Below are 20,233 nucleotides of genomic sequence, written 5' to 3'. Positions count from 1 at the left end.
GATCAGCTGACGCTGTGCATCTATCAAAAGGTTCCCCTGGGTATATAACTGTTCCACAGGTTACAGGAAGTTGCCTGAACAACGGTTGTCTCCTAGCGTGCCTTAGTGAGTTTCCGGTCCAGGTTCCTAACCTTCCTTACAGCAGCAGTGTTACCATTTCTACCTGTGTGCCTCCCGTCTCTGGTGAATATCTGTGCAGCAGTGTATACCATCTCTACCTGTGTGCCTCCCGTCTCTGGTGAATATCCGTGCAGCAGTATATACCATCTCTACCTGTATGCCTCCCGTCTCTGGTGAATATCCGTGCAGCAGTGTACACCATCCCTACCTGTGTGCCTTCTATCTCTGGTGATTTCTCAAGTAACCGTGAGTCTCTCTCCACTTGAATTTCTTCTTGATATTTGATCTACGTGTCAAGGTATAGTTACTGTACGGTTAGGGTATTGCTTAGTGCCTATCCAGGCATAACCTCTCTGGGCCACGGGTGTTGTGTCTCTATTCCCGCAGGGCTTGGGTACCTGGTCAAAGGACCGCGACCTGCTCACGGGGTGCAGCTAAGCCCAAATCCCAATTGGAGGGGTCACTGGCGAACACCATCCTGTGGGTTAGATTCAGCACCTTTGCCCAGGTCTCGCCAACACTCAAGACCTGTGGATGAGGAGAACATATATCCAGGCCCCTCGTCTCCGCTTCCTCCCACAACCTAGACCCACCACGTCTCCTATTTCAGTCTCAGACGTGACACCTGCTTCGACGATAATTTATCATAGAGCGTAGCACACATTCTTTGAATGGTATCACCCCAGAGGTTATAATCCTCACACATTTGGATTTTCCAAGATTTTAGCATTTCTGCAGGCGGGCTTAGATCATGGTCTTCGCCTTGCTTCTCTGCAGGTGCAGGTTTCTGCCCTGTCAGTACTGTTTCACTGTAGGACTGCTATCCTTCCGGATATACACACCTTTATGCGAGGGGTGCTTCGCATCCAACCTCCTTTTATCCCACCGGTGGCTCCGTGGGATTTGACTGTGGTCCTTAGGGCTCTACAAGGATCGCCATTTGAACCACTGGGCTCTGTGGATTTAAAATGGCATACTATTAAAACTGTATTTCTAATGGCCATTGCTTCGGGCAGAAGGGTTTCAGATTTGGGGGCTCTTTCATGTTGTCTTCCCTTTCTGATTTTTCATAGGGACAGGTTGATTCTTCGTACTCGCCCTGGTTTCCTGCCTGTGGTATCCAGCTTCCACATTAATGAGGAAATTGTATTGCCAGCCTTTAACTCCCCAGACCTTTCAGCTGCCAAAAAGCTGGTTAGGCCTCCTTCGATGTGGTACGGGCCCTAAAGACCTATGTGGACCGTACCAACTCATTTCGGAAGTCGGACTCATTGTTTGTCCTTTTTGGTTTCCGAAAGAAAGGATGGCCTGCTACTAAGCAGACGTTGGCAGGCTGGATTCATCTGGCAATATCAGAGGCTTACATTCATGAGGGCCTTTCTGTTCCGTCCTCTGTTAAAGCCCACTCTACTCGGTCTGTAGGTCCCTTGTGGGCAGCTCGTCGTGACACCTCAGCTGTTCAGCTGTGTAAGGCAGCCTCTTGGTCTACTCTCCATACATTCCTAAGGTATTATGCATTCTATACCTTTGCCTCTCAAGATGCCTCCTTCGGGCGGCGGATTCTCTTCTCTGCACAGGAGCGTCCCCACCCTTAAGGAGACTGCTTTGGGACATCCCCAAGGTCTCCTGTGGAGCCCTATGGACCCTGCAGTAGAAAATAAGAGATATAAGACCTTACCTTTGTTATCTCTATTTCTACGAAGTCCATAGGGATCCACAGGACACCCTGTCGCAGCTGTGCTGCAGATGGGCTATATACTGGTCACCAGTTTTTCCGTCTCCTTCTGTTTGTGAGAATGTGATACTTGTGTGTTCCAGAAGTTCTTTCTTCTCCTCCTCTGGCCATTGGCTTGTAACGAAACAGAGGTGCCTTGGCATGGGGGCGGGGTATAGGAGAGGGACCTGGTGCATCCTGGGAGAACAATTTTAACTATTGAGGTGCTCGACGACTGAGGTCATCAGCCTATACCCCCCATGTGGATCCCTATGGACTTCGTAGAAATAGAGATAACAAAGGTAGGGTCTTACCATATTTCTTATTTTTATTAATATTATAGGGGATATGTACTAATCCTTGGAGAGAGGTAAAGTGGAGAGAGATAAAAGTACCAACTAATCATCTCCTGTCACTTTACAGGCTGTGTTTGAAAAATTACAGCTAGGAGCTGATTGGTTGGTACTTTATCTGTCTCCACTTTTTCTCTCTCCAAGGCTAAGTACATCTACCCAGGCTTGCTGACTTTGGGTGGTAGTCAATTAGGTGCGAGAATATAAAAAATCCCACACCAGGGTTTTTCATAATTTGAGCGCCGGGGGCTTTCTTGTTGCGCACCTACAGAGCGCGAGCAATTTTTCCTAAAATCCATCATTTTAGAACAAATGGTCGGGAGCTGCTCTGGGTCCCCTGCACCCCCCCCCCCCCACACACACACACACACACACACCCCAACAACCTAATGACCAATTAAGCAATTGGAGGTTTCCAATTAATTAGCTTACTTATACCCCATTTACACCAGAGCCAGTGTACCATTTTCCAGACCATAACGTATTGATAAAGAATTGTAACTGATAATAGAATGTTCTTTTTATCCGCATATAAAGGGTTGCAGTCTATTCTGCTACGTCTGTGCTCCTAGGTATTATTTGTGTGCAGGCTATTTTACGAAAGAGGAATGGAAATGTTTTATTGTCTTTAGTATCATCCTCCATTGTACTGCATAATGTTTTAGCGCTAATTCCATCTCTTAAAGGAGAGAAATCAGTAGGGGTGGGGGTATATTTACTAAAGTGCTGGTTTATAGAAGTGGAGATGTTGCCCATAGCATCCGATCAGATTCTACTTAACATTTATCTAGCACATTCTAGAAGACAATAGCTAAAATTGAATTGGTTGCTAGGGTCAACATCTCCACTTCTAAAAACCAGCACCTTAGTAAATATACCACTGGGTGCAGTGACATGCAGTGAGGTCAATGGCTGGGGAGGCACACATGGAGATGGGTCTGAGTGCTGAGAGCCTGTCTCACCCTCTACTCACTGTAACTCTCCCCTCACTACACTAAGCTTCAGTGTCCATTGATTCTCCTACCTGCATCACTGTTTTCTCTTGCTGCTGCTGACTAATCTGTGATCTCTAAACACTGCAGTGCACTTCCTGGTCACATGACACATCCAAGGTGTCTATCAGTGCTCAAGGTATGCCCCCCATACTCAGAGGCATGCCTCTATTAGCTCTTTTTCTGTGCAGCTTACTGACCGTGGTGTGGCCCCGTCCCCAGCTCTGCAAGCAGTGTCTGCCTATACAGAAGTGAGGCTGAGCTGATGCTGTCTTATCTCTCGTGTCCCTGCAGTCCCAGGGAGTTCCACAAAGCTGAGTGTTAACTATAAAAATGATTACAGTAAACAAACAGGATGTTTATAAATTATAAAAATCTTCTTTGTGTTATTCTAATCATTTTTATATCAAAACTCAAGAGTATGCCTTACCCTGACTGCACGTCCCTGCCTCGGTCTGGTTTCATTAGCACCATAAATTGTCACTTTAACATTATATGAATAAGGCATCAGGACTCCACATAAGAAAAAAATGGAAATTATCCTTTCTGAAGATTAAGGGTCCTATTCCAGATGTTAATTATCGGGGGCCAAACGGACCACGATGATTAACATTCTAACTTGCGGAGGAATCCTGACAGCTGATGCGAAATCAGCTGTCCCCGCAAGTGGCTTCACTGCTCCTTTTCGGAGTAGTGACGGGAGTGCGCATGCATGACCTACAGGTCACGCATGCGCACAAGAGCCCTGACGTCCAGACGGACGGAGAGATCCGAAAGGATCCCTCTTAGCAACCGGGCCTCCTTCCCACAGGGAAGGAGTGGGTTGCGAGCCTGGGACAGGAACATTCGCCATCTGAAGATGGCGAATGCTACCGCAGTTGCTTGATGAATTCTGTCCCTATACTATTGTATGGGGACAGCGGGCCATTCCGCAAAAGGAAGGTAAGTAGGAGATACTGTATCTGTGATATCTCCTGCTTTACCTTCTTGATGAATGGTCGAATACTTAATTTTTATAATTGCAGATGAATAAAAAAAAAAGACTTTTGAATAGAATACGATATAAAAGTTAATGTACATTCATTAAAAACAATTTTTAAGAACCTGTTTGGCTCGTTCCAGTTGTATAGAAAGTAGGGATGAGCGGGTTCGGTTCCCTGAGAACCGAACCCACCCGAATTTCGGGGATCCGGGGCGATCCGAGCCCAAGCTCGGATCTCCCTGTCTGCCCCGGATCCCTCTCCCGAGGCAGTTCGTGGATCGCGTTTTCGTTTTGTTTTTTTGCCAAGTCCGGGGATGCCTACTTTGGAACGAAGAGGACAGAACCTCGCATAGGAGATGGTGAGTATGTTTTTTTTCACAGGTCCCCTATGGATACTTTACCGGACAAGTGGACCGATGCTACAGGGTTACATAGGTGAGTATGTGTACATGTGTGTGTGTATGTATGTTTAATAAACTTATACTGTCACGGTGTGTGTGTCCTGTGTTTTTTTTACAGGTGAACTACAGATACTAGTGGGCCCTTAATGCCCTGCATGCTGGTACTTGTGGTTCTCCAAGTACCAGCATGGGGGGCAGGCTTGCTGGGACTTGCAGTTCTATCTGTAAAGATAATGTTTGATATTCTTTATTTACACCACACCACACAATCAACCCGCCACCCACCGCCATCAGGGGTGGCGGGGATAGCCCCGGGCTATCAGCCTGGGCCTGGGGTGCCCTGGAGAGGGTGACCCCTTTATTGGGGGGGTCCCCAGCTCTCCAGGGATCCCCGGCCTGGGCTGACTAGCGGTCAGGGCTGATGCTGTGGCTGGGGGGCCCGGTGAAAGGGCTCCCCTGGCTGTGGCATCAGCCCCCCGCTAGAAAAAGTCCAGTGCTGGTTCTGGAACATACAGGGGAACCCTACTAATTTTTTTCCCCTGTATTTCCAGAACCAGGACCGGATCAGAGCCCAGAGCTGGTTGCGCAGAATACGGGGGACCCCTACGTCGTTTGTCCCCCTTATTTTGGCAACCAGCGCTAGTTCTGACTAGCCCGGTGCTGGTTGTGCTTAAGTACAGGGGACCCCTACGTCGTTTGTCCCCTGTATTTAAGCACACCCAGCACTGGGTTACTAATGCCCGGGGCTGGTTGCTCTTTTTTGGGGGGGGTGCACGCCATTTTTTTCTTTTTTTACACAGGTTTTTTTTTTTTTTTTTACCACAGCAGCACAGACGGGTCTCACGGACCTGTCATTGCTCTGTGCCAATCACACAGATGCATGTAGCACGGATCTCCCGGGTTCGTGCTACATGCAAATGGGCACCATAACGCTGATTGGCTTCCTGTCTGCCACTGCAGTGCCACTCCTAGATGGGCCACGTGTTTGTGCCGCCCACTTGTGTCGCTTAGCATAGTCATCCAGCTACCTCGGTGCAACCTTTTGCCCTAAAAACAATATTGTGAGGTGTTAAGAATAGAGTGGAAATGAGTGGAAATTAATGTTATTGGGGTTATTAATAGCGTAGGAACAAAAAAAGGCCCATTTTATGTGATTTTAGCGTTTTTTTTTATTTTTTAAGAAAAAATCCAGATCCAAAACACAAAACCCAGAACCCAAAACACGGAAGGGTGGTTTTGGCAAAACCAATCCAGATCCAAAACCCGAAGAAAGATCCAGATCCAAAACCAAAACACAAAACGCGAAAAGTGGCCGGTGCACACCCCTAATAGAAAGGGAAGCAATCGGGAAGCCGACTGCCTATATACCGACAGTCGGCTTCCCGACTGTCTTATCCCGGCAAGGGTGAAATGCCGGGCGCTTAGATGTAGACGCACGCATTTCCCTGACGCCGGGAGACCGGCGCCCGACATCACGATCGTAGTGATGCCAAGCGCTGCGAGTGGACAGCCACGGGGGGGAGGGTTAGGTTTAGGGCTCCCGGGGGGGACTTAGGGTTAGGTACCCCCCCGGGGGACTTAGGTTTAGGTAGCGGGGAAGGGGGTGGTTAGGGTTAGGCACTTAGAGGGGGGATTAGGGTTAGGCACTTGGGGGGGAAGTTAGGGTTAGGCACTCCTAAGGAGGGTTAGGGGGATTAGGTTAGGTTAGTGGATACTTACCTATCCACGATCGGGATTTCCAACGCTGTTGGGCTTCCGCTGCGTCGCACTCTGCTCCTGTCGGGCTGCCGCTGACGGGAATGGGTATTTCATACCCATTCCGTATAGAAATGTCCTCTTTGTGTTATAAACTCTTAAACATTATAGAATATTTTTGTACAACTACTCACATAATGTTTCCTTTAATTAATTTATTGCATTAGTCACTTTTGTGGCTGGAAATGAATTCACTGTACCTGTCTCTTTGCCTCAGGTGTGGTTTGATGTTGACTTCCTGCCTATGCTTATTACTGCAATATTGCTTCCCTAAGGAATGTTATTTCTAGCTACAGAAAACAGACTGGGATTTCCCGGAGGAACAGGCCCTACATCCTATTGTAAAATCAATTTCTCCACCTAATTAGCAGCTTTCAAACTAGTAATGTAGACACTGTAATTTGTATTTATTTGTAATGATTAAGACCATTTGTCACCTGATTGTAACAGAACACAGGTGTGTATACAACTATAAACATGTATAGCATGTTCAAGCGGGGTCATTATGTATTATAAAATGTGGAGAAGATTCAAAAGTAATACACCTTGGTTCTAAATTCTAATTAAATATACAGAGACAGAATTTCGATAACACTTTTGAAAATTGATGGTAAGTTTGCAAAAGAGCATTGAATCCCATAGCAACAAATCAGATGGCTGTTTTCATTTCTACACTGTACAAGAAAAAAAGACTTAATCTGATTGGTTGCTGAGCTACAGAATTTCCTTTGCACAGGTGCTTCCTACATTTACATAATGTATTTATATCTGTGGACAGGGCACACATTGGGAATAGATCAGGGTCAAATTAGTGAATAATTAAAAAAGCTCCACTCCCTTAATGTCTGTAGACCACCATCCCGGATACCGTTCACTTCCCAATGAAGTGAACGAGGGCTTGCTGTCGCGATTTGAAGCAAATCACGCCATCATGGCATAGATTGTGGCATATTGCATCAGCACTCTGCCGCATCTCTAATACCCCTTTTACACCGGAGCTAAAACCCGGGTTATTGCAGGGTTAACCCGGGCAGCTCCCTGGTGTAAAAAGGTAGAGGGTTGGATCGCCGGGTCAAATGACCCGGCAATCCAACCCAGGTAAATAGGGTTTAACACAGGTGTAGCCCGTGAAACCCTGCTGTGAGAACAGCGCACTCCGGGTCACGATGACCTGGAGTGCGCTGCTAGCCGGCCGATTGGTCCGGCTTAAGTGGCGCTTGGAGATGATGTCATCTCCAAGCGTCCACTTTCACGCCGGGAAAGCCGGGTCTAGGCAGACCCGACTCCGGTGTGAGAGGCGCTGACTCGGGAATATGTCGAGTCGGCGCCGGCTAAATTCCGGTTCTGATCCGGATAGGAACTCTGTTCCAACTCCGGGTCAGACCCGGAATTTTGGTGGAAAAGGGGTATTTACTTGGATCTCGGTATAAATAGTAGACAAGTAAGGCATAGCCATGTCTTTGCATCTCACTTTAGTTATTTCACTAGCACCTAGTGAGATGGGTTTTGGTTAAGCACACAACATAGCTGGCTACATTTAGGCAACCAGAGGTTTGGGCTGAAGTGCCCATTCTGTAGGCCAGGCACATTTTCAGGAGTTGGGGCTGTATCATTGCCATCAGAAATAATTTGCTTGTTTATTTGTTTCTCTCCACCCAAGTGAAGTTTACTTTATCTGTCTTTCTTCTAGAGTTGTACTCAAATCTGATGGGTTGCGTACAACTTAGTTGGTTGGACGCCTGTACATGTGCAGGACCCATTCAGAATGGGTCCTGCACCCTCGCACGCAGTGCCCCTTGAGCCGCAGCCTGATTGACAGGCTGCTGCTGTTTGGGGACAGGGTGGGATAGGTGCCAGCCTCCGTTCCTGAAAACGAGGGCATGTCCCCCCCGTTTTCTTCCGACGCAGACTTCATGGCCTCAGCTACGGAGCTGCGAGGGCCAATCTGAGTAAACTTAGGGTTACTCAGATGGGCGAAGGTCTCGCAGATGATCCGATGATGCGTCATAAGACGCAGCACTCAGATCTGTGATGCCAACAGAAGGCGTTTTTTCCCCTCAGACGCATCCTGCGGCAGAAGCATATTGTACCGTATTGCATTGCCGCTTACCTGCTACTGTGCAATACCGTACAACTCTAAATCAGGCCCTTAGTTGAGTAAATATCTTCTTCTTTTTGGGGCTTTACAAAAAATCATCAGAAATGTAAAAAGATTTCGAGTTTTACACATTAAATTTATCCCATAAGATATACTGTAACTTTTTCCTATTTCTACCAAATGTGTGTAAAGTATTTGTTTTTCCAATTGTTTTTTTCTTTTAACCCCTATGATGAAAAATATACCCTCAGTGACCATCTTATACTCATCTTTCTTTCCCCATTTGCCCTGAGAAGAGCCTACATTCTTAATGGCAAGGCTTCAACAAGGTTTGTAACAATTCCTTAGAGATTCCAGTCCATGTTGTCATGATAGCATAACACAATTGTACCAGATTTGTCGGCTTTATTCAGTGGATGCACCATTCCACTGCATCACAATGGTGCTCTGGTAACAAGAATCGTCCAAAATTCAAATTCACTAAGATTACTTTCTTCCCCATTGTAGTGTTTGGTCTGCACGACAACTGAACCTCTTAACCATGTCTGCATTATTGTATACATTGAGGTGCTGCCACATTAGTGTCTGATTAGGTATTGCATTAACCAGCAGGACTACAGGTGTATCTGATAAAGTGCCCACTGAGCGTTTATTTAAAATAGCATGTATAAAAAAAAAATACATGATAAGCCATAACATGAAAACCACTGACAGATGAAGTGAATAACATTGATTATCTCGGTACAATGGCACTTGTTAAGGGGTGGGATATAGGTAGCAAGTGAACGATCAGTTCTTGAAGTTGATGTGTTGCAAGCAGGAAAAATTAACAAGTGTAAGGATCTCAGCGACTTTGACAAGTGCCAAATTGTGATAGCTAGACGACTGGATCAGAGCATCTTCAAAACGGCAGGTCTTGTGGGGTGTTTCCGGTGTGCAGTGGTTAGTAGTGTACCTACCAAAAGTGGTCTAAGGAAGGACAAACAGTGAACCGGCGACAGGGTTGTGGGCGTCCTAAACTCGAAGAGGGAGCAAAGGCTAGCCTGTCTGGTCCTATCCCACAGAAGAGTTACTGTAGCACACATTGATGAAAAAGTTAATGCTGGCTGTGAAAGAAAGGTGTCAGAACACACAGTGCATAGCAGCTTGCTGCATAGTCACAGACCGGTCAGAGTGTCCATGCTAACCCCTGCCCCGTTTCTACAATGGGCACATGAGTGTCAGGACTGGACCATGGAGCAATGGAAGCAGGTGGCCTGGTCTGATGAATTACGTTTTTCTTTTAAATCATGTGGATGGCCTGATGCTTATGCTTCATTTACTTGAGGAAGAGATGGCATCAGGATGCATTAGGGCAGTGATTTACAACCTTTTTCAACTCGAGGCACACTACGTAAAATTTTTTAAGTGCCAAGGCACACCATCCGGCGATGCAGCGTGCACGACCCATAAAAGCACATACATATTGGCTCCCACATAAAAAAAACATATTCATTGGCCTCCGCAGGAATAAAACACACTACATTGGCCCCCACAGAAAAAAAATAACATTGGCCCCCATAGAAAAAAAATAACAGTTGGCCCCCATAGAATAAAAATAACATTGCCCCCACAGAGACAAAAAAAACAACACATTGCTTCCCCCAAAATTAAATCATACTGCCTACCTATCAGTCATCGGCTGTGGCTTCCCACAGTGCAGAGCTGTCTACAGTGGCTGTCTGGCCGTGGGCTGGCTTGGTGACTGGCCACGGATGGGAGGGAAGGCGTGGCTGGCCGCGGACGGGTGGGAGAGAAGGGCTGGCTGGGTGACTGGCTACCAGCGGGAGGGAAGCACTGGCTGGCCGCCGGCTGGTGCAAGAGAATGGCTGGCTGGGTAACTAGCTGCCAGTGGGAGGGAAGCACTGGCTGGCCACCGGCTGGTGGCAGAGAAGGGCTGGCTGGGTGACTGGCAGGCCACGGGCGGGAGGCAAGGGCTAGTTGAGTCTCTGTTGGGGCAGGCGTGCAGGCCAGGCAACACGGCGTGCGTGACCTGTGATGTCACGCCGCCGCATTTAGACAGGTCACAGTCCAAGCGTGCCTGAGCCTCCCAGAGGAGCTCAGCAGCAGCGCTGCCCGGTTCGCACTTCTTTAATGTGACTGGCAGCTCTGCGGCACACTTCAAAACTGCCCGCGGCACAGTGGTTGAAAACCTCTGCATTGGGGGAAGAAGACAAACCGGCGGAGTCAACGTTATACTCTGGGCAATGTACTGCTGGGAAACATTGGGTCTGAGGAACATGACAAACAATTCAAGGTGTTGACTTGGCCTCTAAATTCCCCAGATCACAATCTGCTTGAGTATCTATAGGATGTGCTGGAAAAACAATTCTTAGCCATGGAGGCTCCACCTCGCAACTTACAGGACTTAAAGGATCTGTTGCTAACGTCTTGGTGCCAGATACCAAAGGACACCTTCAGAGGTCCATGTCTCGATGGATCAGAGCTGCTTTGTGGGCACAAGGTGGACCTACACATTATTATGCAGGTGATTTTAATGTTTTGGCTGATTGGCTGTTCCTGATATCCAAGGTTATACACCAAACATGCTCCAACACTAGGGAGGCACTGTGGTAGATCCATAGACTCGAATTACTGCAGGCAAACACCAGTATGATATCTCTGTCTTCATTGGTGTTTCAGTTAAGACCAGAAGATTACACTGTCTTTGTACTCTGGAAGTGATTAAGTACCCAGACTCCAGACAGACTCAAGTACCCAGACCAAATTCCTCCAATCCTTATATTTATTTTACAATAGGTTTTTGATACATTCTTCTGATGAAGTGGCCTTGTGTATCCATGAAACTATTTGATTAAATGTTATACTACTACTAGGGATTTTTTAAAGAAGTAAACATAAAAAGAGACACTATTTGCAGTCTGGGCAGAGTTTATGGATCATCTTCACTAAAGGCATATGTCTACAGTTGGCAACAATCAATATGTCTACTGACACTGTACAAAGCATATATATTTTTTTGTTTTGGTGAAAATATATAAATTGATCATGTAGATGCCATAAGGCGTGACCACCTCTTCGTGACACAGGGCCTGATTCAGAGGTGAATTCAATGTCGTTGTTTGCAGGGTTGAGCGATTATTTTTGCACTGCACATACATCCCGATGGATTACCAACGGCAGTCGCAGTGAGGATTTGGATGCAGAGTGATTGACAGTCAGTGAGAGCTTGTGGCAGGTAATGGAGGGGTGGCGGGTCAGGCTTATCATGATCGTTTCATCTGTATGTGTTACAATGGCTCTGGCGGTCTGATGGACATGCTGAGCAACCATAGGGTTGCGCAAAAGATCAATGGTGTGATTACACAAGCAATGCATCAGAAACGCTGCCAGTGGGCGTCTCTGTACAAATCCTGGGGGCTGCGGCATTTGTATATTTTCTCAGAATATGAAACAGGATTTGTACCTCTGAATGAGGCACACAGTGCCAGCAGCACACCTGAGATGGCTGGGGCAGAGTCGTGCTGTCTGCACTACATGGTTTCCCTCCTTCCATCGTGGGTAAGAGCTGAGTCATTAAGCTAATGTAAAGAATTTGTAGGTAGTGCCTGCCATGTACCAGCAGAGCCAGTGAAAACCTTGGTGGTGCCCCTCCAGTCTTCCCTTAGAAGTAGCGGCCACACTTACCTTGGTGGATGGGGAGGGCAACCTCTTCAGCTGCGACTAGATATGGAAGCACTACACTCCCAGTTTGACAATGACATAGAGGAACAGCCGCCAACAGCGTCACAGATTAGAGCCTGCCTGAAGATTCTCCTTTGTTTAAGCGGCTGGTGGTTTGTGTGGGGGCATTAAAAACTCTGGAGTGACATTATGTAATTCACTGGGTTTTTAGGCACGTTCTAGGAAACCGCCTAGGTACGCCTAATTGCCGCACTGACCGTGTGCATCCTTATGCTGCAGAGTTGTCTATTTTTGTTGCCACTTATACAAGCATTCTCTTTATTACAGATAGATGGCTCTTTTTTCTTTGTATCATTTGAAGATTACAGGTGCAGCCCTAGAAATATCAGGCTGCCATCACTGATGTATGGAATAGTACAGGGGTTCCCAACTATTTTGCCATGTAGCCCGGCTGGCTTTTGGTCTGGAATATTATAGCCTAGTGGGGATCATAGCTGAGCATTCTTTTGGAAAATATAAATAAAAATGTCAGTAGCAACCACACATTAGTTACATTTAAAAGACTGTAATGGAACAATATTTCTCATTTGAATAATTTTGTGAAACATTGGCGACATTTACTAAATAAAAAATAAAAAAATAGAACAGTTGAATATCCACCTCCCTATTACCTCACAATAATACAGTATAACTAACCACTGCTAGCACATAGAAATATAGAATTTGATGGCAGATAAGAACCACTTAGCCCATCTAGTCAGCCTTTTGTACCTTTTGGTAACCTCAACCCCTTTGTGATCCTAAGTTCTTTGTAAGGATATTCTTGTGCCTAACCCAAGCATGTTTAAATTGCTCTACTGTCTTAGCCTCTGCCACCTCTGATGGGAGGCTATTCCACTTATCTACTGCCCTTTCCGTGAAGTAATTTTTCCTCAGATTTGCTTTGAACCTACCTCCCTCCAGTCTCAGTGCATGTCCTCATGTTCTAGTACTTCATATATTTGAAAGTTTCTATCATGTCCCCCAGCTCCAAACTATACATATTAAGATCTTTCAGTCTTTCTTTTGTGATGTAGGCAGTGCCATAACTAGGGTCTTTGGCGCCCAGGGCACGATGAAAAATGGCGTGTCCCCCCAAGTGTGTACCAAAAAAATGGGCCACATGCCACAATTGGCATGGTCACTGAAAAATGGGGGTGTGTCAACAGGACACGACACCGTTTCTCATTACTCTGAGAGCATTCTTTTCCATTTCATATGCACCTTAATGCCCCCCAGTAGTAATGCCCCTTATGCAATGCCACCAGTAGTAATGCCCCTTATGCAGTGCCCCTAGTAGAAGTTTCCCTTATGAAATGCCCATTGTAGAAGTGCCCCATATGCAAGGCACCCTATAGTAGTGCCCCTTATGCAGTGTCCCCAGTAGTAGTACCCCCAGTAGTAGTACCCATTATGCAGTTCCCCTTATATAGTGCCCTAATTAGTAGTGCCCATTATGCATTGTCCCCAGTAGTAGTGTCCATTATGTAGTACCCCTTATACAGTGCCCCCAGTAATAGTGCCCGTTACACATAAAAGACAACACACACAACACTATACTTACCTTAATCCCTGCGCCCGCCGCCATCCTACTGCTCCTCCCGCTCTGCACTATGGGAGAGATATCATGACTTCTCTCCCTTAATCACTGGGGGCCGGAAGGCGGAGCTCAGGAGAGAGCTCCAGCCCCTGGCTGCAAGGAAGGAGCTGTTGGGTGCCCGCTGGTAGCAAAATCTCAGCGGGCACCCGAAAAATGGAGTAGGCAGCGGCAGCGCCTCTCAGCCTGGTGCTGGCCCAGGTTGCAGCAGCCAATAAGAATCTGTCGAACTCTTATTGGCTGCTGCTGGCTGCTTACGGACGTCCACCGTGATCGACCGGTCGCGTGTCCGTGGTCAACCGGTAGATCACGATGGACTTTTTGTACACTACACTGAACCACACTTATGTGGACAGCGGAGTACCCCCCCCCCCCATGCTGGATCTGAAACAGCGTCCAGGGCACGTGCGACCCCCCCTGATGTAGGCCAGAAACAAGGGCCGTGAGGTGGAAACGGTGACACCCACAGAGCTCTGCACTCTGTGCGGCGGCACTGGTTACACACCCTTAGTTTCGGCCCTGACTATGTCATGTCTTATACCAGTCTATGCTGCACTGCGAGGCCATATGTTGCCCAGGCACTTACCTTTGGCTTCAGTTAATTACCTTATGGCCAAGAAGATTGCAGCTGTTGTGAAGATGCAAAGGCACTAGAGAACTGTCACTGCAGTTCAGCATGGGCGGAAGTCTGATTCAGAAGGGATAGGCCATGGGTGCGAGCAGAGAGGTTGTGGGATGGTGGTAGAGCAGAGTTGGAGGGAGCGGGCAGAGCAAAGAGGAGGTGAGCAAGCAGAGCAGAGAGGTGGAGGGGGAAGAATTGGGTAGTCTCTATGGACCACTGGAAAATATGCTGTGGGCCATGATCCACCATTTTGGAACCCCTGTAATAGAAATACAGCACATAAGATAATGCAAATAGGTCTCCACCACCAGGCAGCTTATATTGCACATGGATATTTAGTAATTGTCATCCACGTATTGCATCGCCATACCTGCAAACCACATATATAGGGCCTGATTCAGAGTTGTACACAACCTGATGGTTTGCGTACAACTCCGATGTTTAATGATCAGTGCATGTGCAGGATGTCAGTACTGACTGACATGCAGCAGCCATTTGGGGGTGGGGAGGGGGCTTCGACTTGGTCCGTTTTACAAAACAAAGGCCGAGGTGAGGGCCTGCGTATTCCGATGCTGATTTCCTGGCCCCGGCTGAGCAGTTCCGGTTGCCAGGCTGAGTAAGCTTACTCAGATGGCCGATGGCTGCGACCGATGGTTGCGATGGTAATCAGATGCAGCACTTAGGAGGCATCCTTTGTCCTTAGACTCCTTCTTAGCATATTAGCTGTGCAGTATTGTGCAGCCGCTGCATACAAAGACGCAGCGGCTGTGTAATACTGTACAACTATTAATCAGGCCCCTTGCCAAGATGTCACTACCCCCCCAGTAATCCACATATTGCAGAGAAGTTTCCACCATTGCAAACCACAAATTACCAATAAATTTCCCTCAATTCAAACTACGTATTATAGATATGCCTCGCCACTGCAAAACACCTATTGTCGAAAAGTATCCCCCATTGCAAAACACTAATAGCCTAGAAGTCCACCCCATTCCAAACCACCTATTGCTAAATAACCATTGCAGAGAAATAACCCTCCATTGCAAACTTAGGGACTAATTCAGACCAGCTCGCGAGCGCCGAGCGCTCGTAAGTGGGTCGATGTTGGCCCAGTGCGCATGCGCACGATGGACCCGGCTCCGTCGTGCGCATGCGCGAGACCCAGTTAGCGACGGGCAAGCCGTCGCTATGGGTCTCGCTACAAAGGGGCCTGGTATCGATGGTGAGTGACAGCACGCCCCCTTTGGTGGGCATGCCGGGCGCATGGCTGGCCAGATGGAGGCGTTCCCATGGGTTGGTACACTTGTGATGTCAGTGGGAGCGCTTTCGGCTCTGATAGAGCCAAAAGCACTCCAGGGCTTGCGGCAACGAGACTCTACCACAAGGGTCTCGTCGCAAGCCAGATGGTCTTGACCATCGCGACCATCTTCCTGGCCACTCGCTATAGCTGTGGGTGGTCACCCACAGCTATACGAGCGGCCAGGGGGCCGCTCTACAAATGAAGAAGGACGGCCCTGATTCAGAGCGAGCACTCTGTCAGAGCGTCCGGCTTTGAATCAGGGCCTTACTGCAATGAAATATCCACCCTTTGCAAACCATCTCCTACAGAAGCAACCACCCCCCCTCCTTTCCTACTTTCATTCATACACAGAGAAACCTGTATGATTGAAGGGGTAACATGCTGACTTCTACCACCATGATTCATATAGATATATTATGCATGTGGCGTGCTGTCTTAAACTGCATACACACACAATGATTTTTGAATGATTATCGTTAAACGATATAATTTAACAATAATCGTTTGAAAAAATCGTTCACTTTCTGAGTCAAACGATGAACGATTATCGTTCATGCGCGTTCACGTTTGTAGTTCAGTCAGACTTGTCAACTCAACGATTTTCACTAAGGGAATATGCAAAAATCGTTTGTAGTTAAAAAAAAATCGTTCATTACACTTAAAAAAAATCTGACAGAAAATCGTTCATAAAATCGTTGGTAACAAAATCGTTGTGTGTGTATGCAGCTTAACATCATAGGGAAATTCACAGCTGGGTTACATGTTCATTAAATCGAGTGCTGTGCTAAAATCATATTTGATTATTATGATTATTTCTAGACTGTGGCTCAGTATCAGAGTAAATGTTTCCTATTGGGACAGTCTTGGGATTTCTCTATGTCGCTCTGAACTTGCTGGCGCAATTGGCTCTGCCAGTCCTGTGGCAATGTATGGCACTGGTCCCCATATGTGCACTGTAAAACAATCACATTCCATGCATCATAGCTATTAATTACACACATCAGCAGAATATATGCCTTGCTGTATGCGCGTGCACATATTATATTTTGTTATGGGATAATTAATTATCTACGACCTATAAAGCTAGTTATTTTAATTGCAAGGCTATTAATCAGTTTTAAAAAATCGTTCACTTTCTGAGTCAAACGATGAACGATTATCGTTTTTATGGAGATAAAATTATACTTCTTTACATAGATTTGTAATCAATAAATTGTGAAACCAAAGAAAGAAGTGTTTGTAAATTCCTATTAGTATTCCTCTTCCCATCAGAGGCTTTATAAATGTTAGATGAGTTAGATTTATTTTAATTCACAAATTCTCCTCATTATTATAATACTATTTATGGCGTCGTCTCTGAACTATGTCATTTCATACAAGACTCTGCAGAAAGTTTCTTAGATAACTTTATTAGTGTTTATTTGGGACAAAGAATACCACACACACAGCATGGCACTTTCTAAAGTGCTCATAGTTAAGTTCACTGAGAGATCCTATATCCAGGAATTCTAAATTGTAGCATAAAAAGTACTTGTGACTTTCATATCAGGAACAGCTGGAAGCAGGTACACTGCTGAGGAGGTAATCTTGCTTCCCGGGAAAGGCTCAATAAGCATCTATACTAGCCAGCTTTGTTTGCCATATCCTCACTTATAAGGTTGCAACACTTGGGTAAGTAGGGGGTGGGATAAGCTATGTGGGGGAGGGGTTGAATCATTTGTCTTCTACCTAGAAGTCCTGCTGTTTCAACTGTATATCTTTGTGTCACCTCCTCAGTTTAGATTTGAAAGAATTGTCCTTTTGTAGAGACTAAAACAACATTAGGAACCAGATGGTACATAAGTTAAAAAAAAAAAAATTCTCTATAAAACAAAAAAAACCCCTCTATATTCAAATGCAGCTTCTGCACCCTGCTCATTAATGCCCACAATTTGGGAATATGTAGATTAGGGGGGGGGGGAAAGACAACAGAGCTTTGTGCTAATTGTGCCTTAATGGCCTCATGTTTGTGTTCATACGTTTCCTAATTAGACGTTGCAGTGTTAATTACCGTACAGTGATTGAGTTTACTTATACTTTTGTTTCTTTTTTTTTGTCTTGTACTTGTTAATATACGTCCATGCTTCCTAACTAGATTCATATACAGATATTAATTCTTCAGTGCATATATTTATAGAATTCAAACTAATGTATCTAAGTGATCAGATTTAGTGGGCATAGTTTCTTGTAACTGTTTTACTGTCTATGAAACACAATGAGATTTATTTTATTGACTTACTAGACTTCTATTAAAGAGGTGTTTTCTTTTTAAAACCTATGGAAGCCCATTTCTTTTCATGTCTGTGTTTATCAGCCCACATGCCTGCATTGTTGCTAATAATTGTATCTGCAGGGGATGTGGTATTGATGAGTATAACCGGTGCTCTAAATGCAGATATATGACTCTGCAAGCCCCAGCAACACATGACCAATTCTCAAGCTAATAGTATATTTTTAATGTTTTTGAAATTATTACCTATCCAAATGTTACCATATACAGCATACAGTATTTGTATAGTATAGGTTAAGACGGGATGGGTACGGGATACCGACACTCGGGATCCCAGCGGTCAAAATCCAGACGCCGGCATCCCAACAGCGTTAGGATACCAACACCTGTTGGTAGGTATCCTAACCCTCCCCCTGTCCCTACCTTAACCTTAACGCTCCCTCTCTGGTGTCTGAGCCTAACCTCCCCCCCGTGCCTAAATATAACCTCCCCGCACCCTAAACCTCCCCCCTAGTGCCTAACCCTCCCCCTAGTGCCTCACACTAACCCTCCCCCCCAACCCCACTACTTACCTTCGGGATGCCAGCGGTCAGGATATCGGTGCCGGGATTCTGACAGGTGTCGGGATTCCGGCCCGGTATTCTAAGCGCCGACATCCCCTGTTTCGGGAAACTCAACGTATTTGATGTCCTAGGTGCATACAAGGCTCCTAAAAATGCACTCCATCCCAACTATTGTACACCCCTACAAAGAGATCTATTTATGTTTCTGTTTAAGCAAACGGGCAACTTAATAAAATAGGAAAACTCAGCAATTGGTTAATAGGACAAAAGTGGCTAAAACAGGGATTTTGGGTTGAAAATAATGAAATCCATACAGTAATCACCATCTTTGCAGTACACACTACTGTAACTGGATGCAATCAATATTAAATGCATGGGGGAATGTAATAGGATACAAATTTGTCCATTTTTCGGAAAGGGTTTTTTTTTTCGTGAGAATTTACATGGCAATATTTTAAACTCAAAACCAGCTTGGTTTTACCTTGAAAAAAAATGACTGCTTTAAATCTTGCTGCACAATCGGTAAAAAATCTGAACAAATTTGTATTCTATTATATGCGCACCATTGTCTGGTTAAGATGATGTTGACTAACCTGAAAAAGTTAAATACCATTCAGTTGTTTAGCAGTGCACCACACAATGTATTTACATGTGAGGCATTTTGTGTTCATATCTGCATGTATGAAAACACTAAATATTGACTCATTTTCTTTCTGGTCTTTGGAACTTTTTGGATAATGAAATAAGAGATCTATGATTTGCCTTGGTCAGCAACCCTGTTGAGGATATGCATGAATCATGATTATGCCTGTAGTGTACATCAATCAGTGACGCCCATTCTCAGAGCTATGTCTGTCTGTGACTGCTCTATGGGCCTGATTCAGCAAAGATCGCTATTGCGATCTCACTTGCGATTACGCACACAGTTCAACTGCGATACTATGCTAATCCATTGCGATCGCTATGCTGCCGCAGCACTACATAAGGACGCCAACTTTACCTTACACACATCCGTAATGTTTAGCAAGACTGAGAAAACATCGGTACAATCGAGTATCATCGCAGCCTCATGCACACTTACTCAGAAATTGCTAACTTCATTGCACACTATGAGGCCTCAGGCTGCATAGGGCATCGCAGTGGATAATTTATGGACGCCCGTGCATGGGTATACGTTTATGAAGCCGGCGGACGGAATCCGGACCGCCGCCTTCTAGACTACTTAATCCCTGGGAGGGTTAAATGACAGGCGTCTAGATCTAGATGCCTGTCATTTAACCCTCACCTGTCATTTAACCCTTTACCGATGCCGGGAGACCGGCGCCCGGCATCCCGATCAAAGGGATGTCGGGCGCGGACAGCCGCGGGGGGAGAGGGTTAGGTTTAGGGCTCCCGGGGTGGGGGGGAATTAGGATTAGGCACCCCCTTGGGAGGTTAGGGTTAGGCTAGGGGAAGGGAGGGTTAGGGTTAGGCACTCCCGGGAGGAGGTTAGGGTTAGGCACCCCCTGGAGGACTTATGATTAGGCGGCGGGGAAGGGGGAGTTAGGTTTAGGCACTTAGAGGGGGGATTAGGGTTAGGCACAGGGGGGAGGTTAGGGTTAGGCACCCTATAGGAGGGTTAGGGGGTAAAATTAGGTTAGTTTATACTTACCTGGGGACGATCAGGATTTCCTCCTCTGTTGAGCTGCCGCTGCCATGCGGCCGCTGGTGAATCATACCGATTCCATTTGCATGTTTTTTTTGT

The sequence above is a fragment of the Taudactylus pleione genome, unplaced genomic scaffold (genome assembly GCF_031769625.1).
Source record: "Taudactylus pleione unplaced genomic scaffold, aTauple2 ptg001075l, whole genome shotgun sequence".
NCBI lineage: Eukaryota > Metazoa > Chordata > Amphibia > Anura > Myobatrachidae > Taudactylus > Taudactylus pleione.
Note: the sequence above shows the minus strand (reverse complement) of the source record.